The sequence below is a fragment of the Etheostoma spectabile genome, unplaced genomic scaffold (assembly GCF_008692095.1).
Source record: "Etheostoma spectabile isolate EspeVRDwgs_2016 unplaced genomic scaffold, UIUC_Espe_1.0 scaffold00018854, whole genome shotgun sequence".
NCBI lineage: Eukaryota > Metazoa > Chordata > Actinopteri > Perciformes > Percidae > Etheostoma > Etheostoma spectabile.
Genome location: NW_022604519.1, coordinates 101,539 through 116,194, shown reverse-complemented (window position 1 = coordinate 116,194; position 14,656 = coordinate 101,539). Strand labels below are relative to the sequence as shown.

Sequence of the window (14,656 nt, the reverse complement as noted above, 5' to 3'; positions counted from 1 at the left end):
TACTACAGATGTGTCTCCCAATGATGTCTCCGTGAAGAGGGCCTTTGCAGTTCTCCAGTCAATGGAGTCCAAGTTGATCCAAGCTGCTAAAAAAGGTGAGCAGGTTCTACGAAACCATATTGGGAAAATGCTGCAATTGTGTTTACAGCTGAGGTTCTTTGAGGCACAATGCAGTAAATTAAGGTTAAGCTGTCTGGCTTTTGAATGGGGATTCAACCCATGTTTGATTTAAGCTATTTTGACCATACAATGTGGGTATAAAGCTGGCTTCTCAAATTATTCAGACATTTATATAGTCAGTCAGCCAACTTCAGCTAAGGTAGCTCTGTAGAGATCGTGGCATTTCCCAAGCCAAGTAAATGCAGCACATGAACACAACTGCTGTGCTAGCTTAATCTCAATTCAGATTCTGTAATGATGTAAACAAACTCCACTGGCCTATTTACATTTAAGTCTTTTGGGGCTCTAAAGTCTTAAAAGAAGTCTTAATACTTGCTTTGCTTTTTAATAAAAAAACATATTTTTCAGCACAACTGGAAACCAATGAAGTGGAAGCTGAGGCAGCTATTCAAAAACTTGCAGATGTTCAATTGCCCCTGAACGGACCCAAACGGCTCAAAACCAGCCAGACGCTGGGCGACCAGGCTGCCAACCAGACGCTGGGCGACCAGGCTGCCAACCAGACGCTGGGCGACCAGGCTGCCAACCAGACGCTGGGCGACCAGGCTGCCAACCAGACGCTGGGCGACCAGGCTGCCAACCAGACGCTGGGCGACCAGGCTGCCAACCAGACGCTGGGCGACCAGGCTGCCAACCAGACGCTGGGCGACCAGGCTGCCAACCAGACGCTGGGCGACCAGGCTGCCAACCAGACGCTGGGCGACCAGGCTGCCAACCAGACGCTGGGCGACCAGGCTGCCAACCAGACGCTGGGCGACCAGGCTGCCAACCAGACGCTGGGCGACCAGGCTGCCAACCAGACGCTGGGCGACCAGGCTGCCAACCAGACGCTGGGCGACCAGGCTGCCAACCAGACGCTGGGCGACCAGGCTGCCAACCAGACGCTGGGCGACCAGGCTGCCAACCAGACGCTGGGCGACCAGGCTGCCAACCAGACGCTGGGCGACCAGGCTGCCAACCAGACGCTGGGCGACCAGGCTGCCAACCAGACGCTGGGCGACCAGGCTGCCAACCAGACGCTGGGCGACCAGGCTGCCAACCAGACGCTGGGCGACCAGGCTGCCAACCAGACGCTGGGCGACCAGGCTGCCAACCAGACGCTGGGCGACCAGGCTGCCAACCAGACGCTGGGCGACCAGGCTGCCAACCAGACGCTGGGCGACCAGGCTGCCAACCACGCTGGGCGACCAGGCTGCCAACCAGACGCTGGGCGACCAGGCTGCCAACCAGACGCTGGGCGACCAGGCTGCCAACCAGACGCTGGGCGACCAGGCTGCCAACCAGACGCTGGGCGACCAGGCTGCCAACCAGACGCTGGGCGACCAGGCTGCCAACCAGACGCTGGGCGACCAGGCTGCCAACCAGACGCTGGGCGACCAGGCTGCCAACCAGACGCTGGGCGACCAGGCTGCCAACCAGACGCTGGGCGACCAGGCTGCCAACCAGACGCTGGGCGACCAGGCTGCCAACCAGACGCTGGGCGACCAGGCTGCCAACCAGACGCTGGGCGACCAGGCTGCCAACCAGACGCTGGGCGACCAGGCTGCCAACCAGACGCTGGGCGACCAGGCTGCCAACCAGACGCTGGGCGACCAGGCTGCCAACCAGACGCTGGGCGACCAGGCTGCCAACCAGACGCTGGGCGACCAGGCTGCCAACCAGACGCTGGGCGACCAGGCTGCCAACCAGACGCTGGGCGACCAGGCTGCCAACCAGACGCTGGGCGACCAGGCTGCCAACCAGACGCTGGGCGACCAGGCTGCCAACCAGACGCTGGGCGACCAGGCTGCCAACCAGACGCTGGGCGACCAGGCTGCCAACCAGACGCTGGGCGACCAGGCTGCCAACCAGACGCTGGGCGACCAGGCTGCCAACCAGACGCTGGGCGACCAGGCTGCCAACCAGACGCTGGGCGACCAGGCTGCCAACCAGACGCTGGGCGACCAGGCTGCCAACCAGACGCTGGGCGACCAGGCTGCCAACCAGACGCTGGGCGACCAGGCTGCCAACCAGCTGGGCGACCAGGCTGCCAACCAGACGCTGGGCGACCAGGCTGCCAACCAGACGCTGGGCGACCAGGCTGCCAACCAGACGCTGGGCGACCAGGCTGCCAACCAGACGCTGGGCGACCAGGCTGCCAACCAGACGCTGGGCGACCAGGCTGCCAACCAGACGCTGGGCGACCAGGCTGCCAACCAGACGCTGGGCGACCAGGCTGCCAACCAGACGCTGGGCGACCAGGCTGCCAACCAGACGCTGGGCGACCAGGCTGCCAACCAGACGCTGGGCGACCAGGCTGCCAACCAGACGCTGGGCGACCAGGCTGCCAACCAGACGCTGGGCGACCAGGCTGCCAACCAGACGCTGGGCGACCAGGCTGCCAACCAGACGCTGGGCGACCAGGCTGCCAACCAGACGCTGGGCGACCAGGACCAGACGCTGGGCGACCAGGCTGCCAACCAGACGCTGGGCGACCAGGCTGCCAACCAGACGCTGGGCGACCAGGCTGCCAACCAGACGCTGGGCGACCAGGCTGCCAACCAGACGCTGGGCGACCAGGCTGCCAACCAGACGCTGGGCGACCAGGCTGCCAACCAGACGCTGGGCGACCAGGCTGCCAACCAGACGCTGGGCGACCAGGCTGCCAACCAGACGCTGGGCGACCAGGCTGCCAACCAGACGCTGGGCGACCAGGCTGCCAACCAGACGCTGGGCGACCAGGCTGCCAACCAGACGCTGGGCGACCAGGCTGCCAACCAGACGCTGGGCGACCAGGCTGCCAACCAGACGCTGGGCGACCAGGCTGCCAACCAGACGCTGGGCGACCAGGCTGCCAACCAGACGCTGGGCGACCAGGCTGCCAACCAGACGCTGGGCGACCAGGCTGCCAACCAGACGCTGGGCGACCAGGCCGCCAACCTGATGCGCCTTTGACATGTTTCTGCTTGTACCTACTTATATCTGTGGTGATATTAAACTGAACTGATTTTACCATACTTCTCTGATTGAATTCTAAGCATTGAATGATTTCATCTGCTAGGAAGCACAATGGTTTACCTTTGCTATTACTTTAAGCATTCCTCCAAACTCAAACGATTGCATGAAAAGTATCACTTTGGGATCAACACTGTTGCTGTTGAGATTAACTAAAACAGTCAGCATGGCAAGTACCCACTAGCAGGCTTGAGTCTATTTTAGTTTAAAACTTGTTTTCACTTAGCGTTTGGGTCAAATTTGACTTAGGTTAAGTTTCTTTATCAGAAATGAGTTTCTATTAACCAAAAATAACATGGGTGGTTATCAATTATCTTTGCTTGTAAAATTACTGATTTCATTGAGTTTTAGGGTTTTAAATACATAGTATTTGGTTTTCCAAGGTCAATTTTGACCTGGTGGTCCAATGGAGCGCTACTGTGCTTTACAGCAGATGAGCACATGTTAAGACCCACTAAAACACCTTCACACATACACGGCCCCCCACAAACTCACAATAACCAGCAGCTGCAAACTACCTCATGTAATGGTAACATTGAACTTTCCAACACAGGGAAATTCACACAGTACCAGAGACCTGCAAAAGATCATTTTGCTCTCCTGCATAAACATGCGCACACATCTGGGTTAATGGGTCATATATTGTACTTTTCAGCAGACGGACACAACAGTTCCTCCAAAATTTTGTAGATTGTTTTGCGAGCATTGCAACACAAAATTCCTTATTTTTGCAGTAGCTTTTGAAAAAAGCTTATTTTGTCCTGCGATGAAAGTTATAATGTCTTGAATTGCAATATCTTTATGATAAGGACACTTGAGGAAAAATAAATTTACTCTAGGCTAAGGCTAAGGCTTCCTAGTAACTTTACCAAAAAGGCTCGGATGCTGTGAATGTTGGTACAATAAGAAAATGTCTGGAGAATTTAAGACTTTATTTAATCAAATTTTAATATTTGTCAGTGGCTTGTTGATCTTTACATTGTTAATTTCTCACCTGGCCTTGGACACATTCCTATGGTTTGATAAAGTATTTGTTGGACTTAAACGTATCACTGCACTTACAATAATGATTGTAGCTGTTCTCAGTTTATGTCATCCTGTACGTTTTATCCCCAGTTCTTCCTGCATCCACCATGTGTGTCCCATACTGAGACAAAGTCTGGCCCGTGGGACCGCTGGGATTAGATGAAGTTGTGGGAGACTCGGGTTATTGGTCAAATTTCCAGAAAAGTTGCAGTGATTGGTCAAAATTGGCAGTCACATCACAGTCACTGTGATTGCTCGAATTCATGTGAATTGTGCAATTCCAACATTGCAAAATGCTGGAGGGACTGACAGACGTACGGTTGTGTTCAGAATAATAGCAATGTTTAAAAAAGTAAATAATGCTCAAAATCATCCTTAGAATAGCTTTTAATTCCATAATATCAATGCATTGGGAACGCTGCACATTCAATTCCAAATCAATTATAAACACTTACTGTACTGTAAGTGTGAAAAAGGTCTCAAGGGTTTGCTTTATTTTGAATCACTGCACTAATATTTAGCTGCATAACCATTATTTCTGAGAACAGTTTTTCATCTGTGTTGAATGGAGTCGACCAACGTCTGAACCAAGTTCTAGACTGCCACAGGATTTCCTTCCTTTGACACACTGAGCTGCTCTCTCCTCTTCCTTTCCATTTGTGTGCATTCCATCCCAGACATGCCTGTTACTAACCTAGATATGGGGAGTTTACTTCTTGGAGTCCTTATATTTCCTTTTCGCCCAGCACATTACAATGGATTAGGATGGCGTTAAGATCTCGGCTGCAGCTATCGCTGTGGTCCTGCTATGCCAGACCTGGGCATCTTACGGCCCGCGGGCCACATCCGGCCCTTTGTGCGTCCCTGTCCGGCCCGCGTGAGGCCAATAATAAATTACAAAATAAATTTAAAAAATATCTATGTCGAGTGTGCAATACAACGGTGCTGCTTTTGTTTTGAAAAGCGTTATTGTATTACTTCCGTGTGGACGTATGCGCGTTCTTGATTGTGTGTGAAGGTGAACGGCGGCAATCAAAAATTACAAAATAAATTTTAAAAAACATCTATGTCGTGCAACTATACAACTATACAACTATGCTGCTTTTATTTTGAAAAGTGTTATTTATGGACGTATGTCCGTGCGTAACCTGTGAGTGGTGCACAGCAACACGTGAGGCCCGGTTACCCGCGAGATGTCCGGTTACCCCCGAGATGTCCGCTCACGCTAAAAAAGAAAAGTTGATGACAAACTGTTGTTTATAGCTGTACTAACAATGCGCTGTTTTTTAAAACACCAGCCAATCACAAGTGTTACATGTGAATAATCAATGTGTGAGTAATCAGGAAGCTCACATAAAATCAATCAATCAATCAATCAACATTTATTTATATAGCACTTTACAGCACCAGCAGGTGTCCAAAGTGCTTTACATCAACAAGAAAACACAACATTTAAAAAAAAAACAGACAAAGCATAGAAGCATAGAAAACAGTAAGACAGATAAAGCTACCTATAATCATCATCAACCACTACTGTGTATTAAAAGCCATTCTAAATAAATAAGTTTTAAGTTTTGATTTAAAATGAACAACATCCGTTATAGTGCGAATGTCTGGTGGGAGCTTGTTCCAGAGTTTTGGGCCAGCAACAGCAAAAGCCGATCGCCCCACTGCTTGTACCTCGACCTAGGGACTTCTAAAGTCCGTAGATCGGAAGACCGCAACAGCCGATTTTGCCCACCCAAAGTTAAAAGCTCGGACAAATACTCTGGTAAAAGATAGTTGTGAGGTCTACCAAATGTTAAACTTTGCAACCTGTAAACTGTTCGAACCTTGGTTAACTCAGATTACCACAGCTGAGTAGTGCAGTGGAAGTGTGCTGGGCCCATAACCCAGAGGTCGATGGATCGAAACCATCCTCTGCTATTTCCTATTCTTTGTATCAGCATGAAGTCTATTTCCATATTTAACAAAGTGTCTGAAGTGAAATATCTCCACCTGCTGAAGAGTAAACTTAATTGCATGACAAGTTGATTTTCATCCATAAACATGGAAACTACAGTACTCATACCTGCTGTAACACCCATAAAAACTGGAGCATTACAAAATAAATATACTGCACTACAGTACAGGTACATAACAAACTGGAGTGTGATGCCATATACTACACTACACTACAGTACAAGTACATAAATACTGTAAAACATGTACATTTAAAGTGCTTGTTGGGCTGTCTGATAGCCTGAGGTATAAAAGACCACTGAGCTACATCCCTGGAAGATTTTCAGGTTTTTTTGGATTGTTTTCTGAGATATACTTAGACTTATCTTTATTAATCCTTTTGGGATGACTCCCGCAAGGAAATTGAAATATCACTGAATAAAAGAAGAAACTGTGGTAAAACATGTAATGGGAATGTTGTATATGGCTTCAAAACCTATGGTATAAATTATAGTCAAAAAGTAACACACTACTGTTGCCTTTCTGCTGGACAATACAACGTTTCCTGCAAATCTTGTAACACAAACTGAAAATAAATGCTGAGAGATGCATTAGTTGTCCATAATGGTATGTTAGGTTATTTCATCCATAAAAACAGAAATCACAGCACTCAAACCTGATCTAACGCCCATAAAAACTGAAGCATAAACACAAAACAATAAATATACTACAGTACAATACTGTAAATAGATAAATAGTAAAGTAGAAACTGTAAATCATGTACATTTAAAGTGCTTGTTGTGTTGTCCGATACTCTGAGGTATTAAAAAGGGGGCATACCACTTAGTTTGTGTTCCAGGAGGTCTTGGGCTGAATCTCATTTCTCTATCTCACCCCTTCCCCTTGGTTTTGCGCGTTCACGTGAAACCTAGTGCTGTCCCAATACTCTTTTTGAACAAGTGAAAAGGGGTGTATGGCCCTTGGAACCATAGACAGTGAATTACAAAATCAAGGGAGGACGCACGCTTACTTGGAGCAGGAGGAAACAGCAGCTGATCCACTTTGGGGCTGAAAACGAGCAGAGGTTTCTTAAATCACATGTTCATGTTGTACCCATTCATTATTGCATTGGTACTGTATTATTGTAATCAGTTGTAATTAATTCTCGTTCATGTACTTGTATATTGTTGTTGGTTTTGATACGGGACACTGATGATATGTGTATGGGGGGGGGGGGGTTACTGGCCAACAGGCTTCAGACTTGTCAGGAATATCAGAACAGCTGTAGTTAATTTGTTTGTGGTCTTTTGTGTATTTTTTTAGTTTTACACATATGAGTGCCTTTTTATGTGTGTGACATGTTAATTATGGTTCTAATAGTTGATAATGGTTCTGTAACATAATTTTATGTAATGTTTTTGCCTGTTATGTTTAATTTATCAGCAATAAAGACAGATTTTTGTCAACAAAATGTTTTTGTGAACATCAATGACATTTAAAACGGTGATAACTGAAACAGATATACACACACACCCTGTAGACAGGTTGTATATGTATGTATAAATGAAACATGTGTATACAGATTGCAAACAGACCTAAGTACTACACAGATATGAACATCTGCCTCTGCACCACCAAAGTGAACTTAAAATAACTATAAAATATATAAATATATACATGCATATGACACTGTTGTCAAAACCCACACAACCAACAGACAGAGATGACATCTTGGAAGTTTGTGACAAATACTGTACGGTGATGTAACCAAGTGGTGTCCCATTTCATAGGGGTATGTTTTCACCCCTACCCCTTACCCCTTGGTTTCAAGGGCAAAGGGGTAGGGGTGAGGGGGAGAAATGGGATTCAGCCTAAATCCTGTCCACTTCCGGGTTTGGCCCCGCCAGATACAGATAATTCATATGGTTAACAGATACAGATACAGCTGTACTTGCTCATCTTTATTAAACACTTCCTGAGTTAATCTTCCACATTTTTGCCTTTTTACGTACATAACTACAGCTCTGATTTAATACAGGACCAATGTCAGAGATTGTACAGATCTTTCTGCAGACTTTCACCAGCTAAATACCAATTCCCATACCGGGAATTGAACCAGGGCCACCTGGGTGAAAACCAGGGTTTTCCTTACTATTAGAAGTCTTTAAGAGCAGCAACCAAGACCTTTTGGGCACCACTTAGGCCAAATGAATGTAAAATCAAACTAACTGAAAGCTTTCTCAGATGTACTGATTGTAGTCTCCAGAGGACTCCTTAAGAATGTGTGTAAAGGTTATTTAGGTAGAATCCAGACTGCTAGACCATATAGGACTGACACGTTAATTAATAACAGTGATTTTATGAATACATCCATAGATATGCCAGGAACAGGGCACATAAATACATACATCACTTGTTGATAAAACACTGCAAGAAGTCTGGTAGTCAGAATTCAAGTTTTCACCTTTTCTCCACCACCATGTCTAGTTAAAGTTTCACCATAGAGATATACATTATGACTATTTATTGTCATTACATGAGTTAGGTTTGGGGAAATGCATATCAGGGCATTGGGTTAATACAGATCTCATTTAATACAGAACCAATGACACAGATCTTGCTGCAGACCTTCATCAACTAGATACCGATTCCCATACCGGGAGTTGAACCCGGGCCACCTGGGTGAAAACCAGGAATCCTGACCGCTAGACCATATGGGACTGACTACATATCAATAACAAGGATTACATGAATCAATTCATAGTCTGGCTGGAAACAGGCCTTCGCTTGAACCTGAATGAAGAAGCTTCTTAAGTAAGTTTTATCTTGAAGCTTTTGAGTGTTCTTTAGGTTTTTATCTGCTTTAACTATTACCGGACAGCGGGGGCACGGAGCAGAGCAGAACGGCCGTTAGGGAGGAATCCTCCTCCGTGTTCAGCTCCATTTTGAATCTGTAAGCTCACTTTAAACTAGATGTGGAAAGTTGAAAGGTTGATCTTTTTCACCTGTGCTGTGGCTTAAAAACAGGTTCCACTGAGATTTGAACTCAGATCGCTGGATTCAGAGTCCAGAGTGTTAACCATTACACCATGGAACCTTTCGAAGTATTGCTAGTGTTTGCTTGGCACAAACTAGCCACATGTGTGATATTGAAGGCACACAAATATCACAACAGATCAATGACCATTCAGGGGATGTAGCTCAGTGGTAGAGCGCATGCTTTGCATGTATGAGGCCCCGGGTTCAATCCCCGGCATCTCCAACAGGTGATGTTGTCCTGACTGTGAAAGAGCTAGAAGAGCTCTTATTTGGAAAATGGAAACAATGCAGCAGGAATTAAAAGATAAAAACATAACAAGTGTCTACCAACTCTGCACTTTACCCATGTCCTGCTTTACTCAACAATTGAGAAGGATTTGAGCATTTTCGTATAGCACAGTGTTGTGGGTTGACCAGATGTGTTTCAAGATTTGCAGTGAACATTACATTGCCCAGCGATGGTGGTATAGTGGTGAGCATAGCTACCTTCCAAGCAAATGGCCGGTGTTTGACTCCCAGCCATTGCAGTAGCTTTCTTTGAGTGATGTTACTATTTAACTTTGATTTATACAATAGCAGTGGTTTGATTTCCAGCCACCACCAGGTTTTTAAGCCATATACAACATTAACATTACATATTCCACCCAGGTTTATTCTCTTATTCCGTGATCTCACAAAAAAGTCAAAAAAATCAATCACATTTTGAGTGTCAATGCCCAGATTTCATCGTCGTTATCATTTTGGCAGCACTCCACAAACATTCATTGTTATGTAGATGATACTCAATTATATCTATCGATCAAGCCGAATGAAACTACTCAGTTAGCTAAACTTCAAATGTGCCTTCAGGATATTAAAACCTGGATGACCTGTCATTTTCTAATGTTAAACTCAGATAAAACTTAAGTTATTGTTCTGGGGCCCAAGCACTTCCGTGACGCATTATCCAAAGAGTTAGTTACTCTGGATGGCATCACCCTGGCCTCCAGCACCACTGTGAGGAATCTTTTCACCTTTGTGATATTGCAAAAATTAACATTTGTATAGATATAACATGTATTATGTTCCAGATGTATCAGTGTTACGACAGGTATCAGCACTGTAGTTTCCATTTTAAACTTGACATGCCATTAACTTTACTTTTCAGCAGGTGGAAACCTTACATCCCAGACACTTGCAGCAACAGATGCTTTGCTAAACATCCAAAGACTGGAAATAGACTTAGTGCTGATGCAAATGATAAGATTTAGCAGAGGATGGTTTCGATCCATCGACCTCTGGGTTATGGGCCCAGCACGCTTCCGCTGCGCCACTCTGCTCTGCTGTTTGGGCTTAGGGGATGGAAAATTCTGTGATTCACATTTTGAGGGAAGGTGGCAACAAAGGTTCCAACAGCTTACAGGTGGCAAAGTTTAACATTTTGTAGACCTTGCAACTTGCGTATCACTCTGCTCAGCCTCCCTGGTCTACTCCAAGGTGGTGGAAAGGAAGCTTCAGCCAATCCTCCGCCAAAATGCCCCTTATGTTTTTAGTTACTTCACAAATACATAAAAGTTCAGCACAAATGATGAAGTTGCATTCCAGCAATGCAACCTTTGCAAATGGCAGTGGTGGGATTTGAACCCACGCCTCCAGAGAGACTGAAGCCTTTATCCAGCACCTTAGACCACTCGGCCACACTACTTGCATGCAACCAGTCTCTTTATTTCAGAGTCTTCCAGAGACAATAGGATATACAGTTTTAAATTGCAAGGTAACTGTCCAAGACCAAAGACTTCACTGAAATACCTCAAGTGATAAAAACAGTTTGTCAACTATACCACCCTCATTAGGCAATGCACTGTTTACTGCCAATCTTGCCATTAAGACTGACTTTTGCATTAATTACCATGAACTCAAGGAGATTGCTTTTCTCTTTCAGAATAAGGGCTTTTGAAGCACACTTATTGGAGATGCCGGGGATTGAACCCAGGCCCTCATACATGCAAAGCATGCGCTCTACCACTGAGCTACATCCCCTTAATGTGTTCATTGAATAACAGAAGAAACATAGGTAAAATATGTAATATTTATGTTGCATATGGTTTCAAAACATGGCGGTGATGGAGCAGATTTACAGCTATAGACTTTGCAAATCAGTGGCTCACCTTTACCGCCATCAAAACTGCCTTTTGCTTGCAGGTAGTGTGGCCAGCGGTCTAAGGCGCTGGATTAAGGCTCCAGTCTCTCCTGAGGCGTGGGTTCAAATCCCACCACTGCGTATTACATAGCTGGAAGCCAACCAATGTGATGTCTTGCAGCTGTGTCATTTGGGCTGAACTTGGTGAAGTAACTACAATCATCCATCAATCACCTTGCTGAGATTGTTCCTTGCTAACCTGAGGTTCAACAATTGGTGAAACCTTCCTTTCCAGCACTTTGGAGTAGAAAATCAACAAATAATTGTGATAATTAAACGTGATCTCAATATTGATCAAAATAATCGTGATTATCACTTTGGCCATAATCGTGCAGCCCAAAGAGATCTAATGTTTTATCAAACCAGGTTGGGCAAGTAACCTTTCTGCTGACTTCTTGTTAAATAAAGCAAGTAACATCACTCAGAGAAAGCTGCTGCGATGGCTGGGAATCGAACCTAGGTCAACTGCTTGGAAGGCAGCTATGCTCACCACTCAAATCTTGTAATACATCTGGGCATTGAGACTGTGAAGTGCGCTCTATCACTGAGCTACAGCCCTTGATGATTCCGAAATTCCCTCCAGGGGGTCCTGTGTTATCACATTAACAAGAATGGGAAGTGCGTTCAAAACCATTGTTGACCTTTAATAGCTCAGTTGGTAGAGCAGAGGCCTGTAGAGGCACAAATCCAAAATCCTTAGCTTACTGGCGCAAAGAAGCAGTCTCTTCAAGAGTTTCCCTTCACGGATCAATCAAGTATTTCTGATTCTGATGGACAGACAACCCAAAAGCATAATACTTCTTGCTGAGACATAACAAAAAAAAAACAGGAAGGGCTCATTTAAAGGTTTTATTGCTTACTTAGCCATATAGTTGTAACATTATTTATTAATATAACATTAAAAATAATCCCATGTTAGTCATATTTTTTATGTTTTAATTTATTAAAAAAACTATTAAAGAAGATAATGATAAACAAGATAAAGATCGGATGGCTGAGCGTTCCAAGGCGCTGCGTTTAGGTCGCAGTCTCCACTGGGGGCTTAGATTCAAATCCCACTTCTTACATGAATTGTTTCCCTCTAGAATTAATTTCAGAGACATGGTATTGGGAATCTTGAATTCAGCTATTCTCTACATTGTAGTGGATATTAATTTGCGCTAAGATACTGAATTGAAAGTACAGCAGCACCTTTTGTGAGCATCTGCATTATCAACCCATGTAAAGTTACCATGTGTACACAGTAGACCTATCTACTGCTGTATTCATTGTTTGTGGCAAGAGCTTTAAAACCTATTCTTGACTTGCCTTGTTCCACATCCTGTGTCAACGCTTAGCTTACTAAATGACTTAAGTTAGCCAGTAATTGTTGTGTGCCTTCAATAGCATAAGTGTTAATATTATGAAAGAAGCTGCCTGGCAAACTAATGTTGCCTTTCAGAACAGTGGTTCCATGGTGTAATGGTAAGCACTCTGGACTTTGAATCCAGTGATCCGAGTTCAAGTCTCGGTGGAACCTGGTTTTAAGCCAGAGTACTGGTGAAATAAAACAATCAACCTCTACACTGTCCACATCTAGGCTAACGGGTTCTTGGCTGTTCGACTGAAAACAGTATGTTGGTGGTGGCTGGTTGAACTGTGACCTGTACTTCATTTTAACCTAAAGGAGCTCCAAATTTAGACTTAGTTGAACATATTAAAGATATTTTCACTAGGTCATTATATTTTTGCAAGACAGACGTAGCTGCAGGAGGCGCTGTAGCTTAGTGGTTAAAGCGCCTGTCTCGTAAACAGGAGATCCTGGGTCCAAATCCCAGCAGTGCCTGGTTATCACTTAATAAAGTGTTTCCACATGGTTAGTGATACTTAACATGCAACAAAGATGAAGCATGATTTTCTAGAGCACTAAAGTGACATGTGATGTTGTTTTGTACCATAACATTACATAAAGCGAATAATAGCCTTTTGTTGGAGGTGTTTTTGCAACTTTAGTGTGAAGATTATAAAGTTTTTACTATCATGAATTTCAGTCTTACCTTGGAAGCTTAGGGCTCCTGCACACTGCCTGCACACAATGAGCGTGTCAGCTGAGGTTAGAATGCCTACCGTATTGGTCAATACTGTTAACATGGGAGAAATAAAAACAGACACGCCCCACAGCAAACGCTATGTTAACTGTTGAGGAGGACTAAATTAAGACTGTGTTTTAAGCTTTTCATGGCTTTCCATGAGAAATGGCCTGATAACAGCTGTTTTCAGTGTTGATGGAACATGGCCTGACCGGAGGGAGTGGTTAATGACCTTTGTGATGAGGGGACTTATGGCATGGAGGCTGGATTTTACCAGGGCTGTGGGGAAAGGGTCTCTCATCTCTCAAGGACCTTGCATTGGACTTCTGTGGTTCTCGGTAGGCCTGCCTATGAACAGGGAGTCCTGAGGCGTTGCTCAAGGACATGTCCAGCTGTTTTCATTTGCCAGAGTTCGTAGGGGTCCCCTGCTGTAGCTGCTGGACGAAGATGGATGGATGGAAGCAACCCTGTTCATTAGCTCATTGTATTCTTGCAAGACAGGCTTATCTGTAGAAGGTGCTGTAGCTTAGTGGTTAAAGCGCCTGTCTTGTAAACAGGAGATCCTGGGTCCAAATCCCAGCAGCGCCTGGTTCTGCTATGATTTGTGATTCTTAACAGGTGCAACAAAGTTACCAGTTGCATGATTTTCCAGAGAACAAAAGTGACATGTGATGTTGTCTTATAGCATTATATGTGGCTGAAAACAGTCTATACCAGTGGAGTGGAATGCTTTCATAGATGCAGGTGGGCTGCACAATGTTAGGTCAGCCATTTTGGGAATCACTGGTTTAGATTTCCACCGATGACACTCATCAAGTGGCCTCCCGCCCTCTCACCCATCTCACCCCGTACACAACCTGTTCCAGCTCCTTCCCTCTGGTAGGCGCTACAGAGCACTTCACGCCAAAACCAACTGAATCAGGACCAATTTCTTACCACAAGCCATCACTCTGATGAAATATTTGCACCGCTCTTCTATGGCTTCTGAATGAGAGTAGGTTTGTTGTTTTGTTTGTGAGTAGTACTCAAGGGGGTGCTGTGGCTTAGCTGGTTAAAGTGCCTGTCTAGTAAACAGGAGATCCAGGGTTCAAATCCCTGCAGCATCTTGTTGTTGCAGTCATTACCTCTGTTTGCATCCCATCATCATGTCTACCCAATCCCCATGCTACTCATTAAGGTCTGGTAGCAAATGAAAAAGGCATGTTACATTTACACAGAAACACTACAT

The 14,656-nt window shown here is 45.4% G+C and overlaps 9 non-coding genes and 1 pseudogene across 9 annotated transcripts; 5 read left to right on the top strand and 5 right to left on the bottom strand.

Moving 5' to 3' along the window:
• The window catches only part of LOC116682767 (E3 ubiquitin-protein ligase TRIM21-like), a 53,879-nt pseudogene that overhangs the window by 29,454 nt on the left and 9,769 nt on the right, over positions 1-14,656 (bottom strand).
• On the bottom strand, positions 8,790-8,861 carry trnae-uuc (transfer RNA glutamic acid (anticodon UUC)). The gene has a single exon. It is a non-coding gene; the product is annotated as a tRNA-Glu (tRNA).
• trnaq-cug (transfer RNA glutamine (anticodon CUG)) lies at positions 9,167-9,238 on the bottom strand. Its single transcript has one exon. It is a non-coding gene; the product is annotated as a tRNA-Gln (tRNA).
• trnaa-ugc (transfer RNA alanine (anticodon UGC)) lies at positions 9,332-9,403 on the top strand. The gene has a single exon. It is a non-coding gene; the product is annotated as a tRNA-Ala (tRNA).
• trnam-cau (transfer RNA methionine (anticodon CAU)) lies at positions 10,428-10,499 on the bottom strand. The gene has a single exon. It is a non-coding gene; the product is annotated as a tRNA-Met (tRNA).
• trnaa-ugc (transfer RNA alanine (anticodon UGC)) lies at positions 11,128-11,199 on the bottom strand. The gene has a single exon. It is a non-coding gene; the product is annotated as a tRNA-Ala (tRNA).
• trnaq-uug (transfer RNA glutamine (anticodon UUG)) lies at positions 12,807-12,878 on the top strand. The gene has a single exon. It is a non-coding gene; the product is annotated as a tRNA-Gln (tRNA).
• Positions 13,112-13,184, top strand: trnat-cgu (transfer RNA threonine (anticodon CGU)). The gene has a single exon. It is a non-coding gene; the product is annotated as a tRNA-Thr (tRNA).
• Positions 13,944-14,016, top strand: trnat-ugu (transfer RNA threonine (anticodon UGU)). The gene has a single exon. It is a non-coding gene; the product is annotated as a tRNA-Thr (tRNA).
• Positions 14,461-14,534, top strand: trnat-agu (transfer RNA threonine (anticodon AGU)). Its single transcript has one exon. It is a non-coding gene; the product is annotated as a tRNA-Thr (tRNA).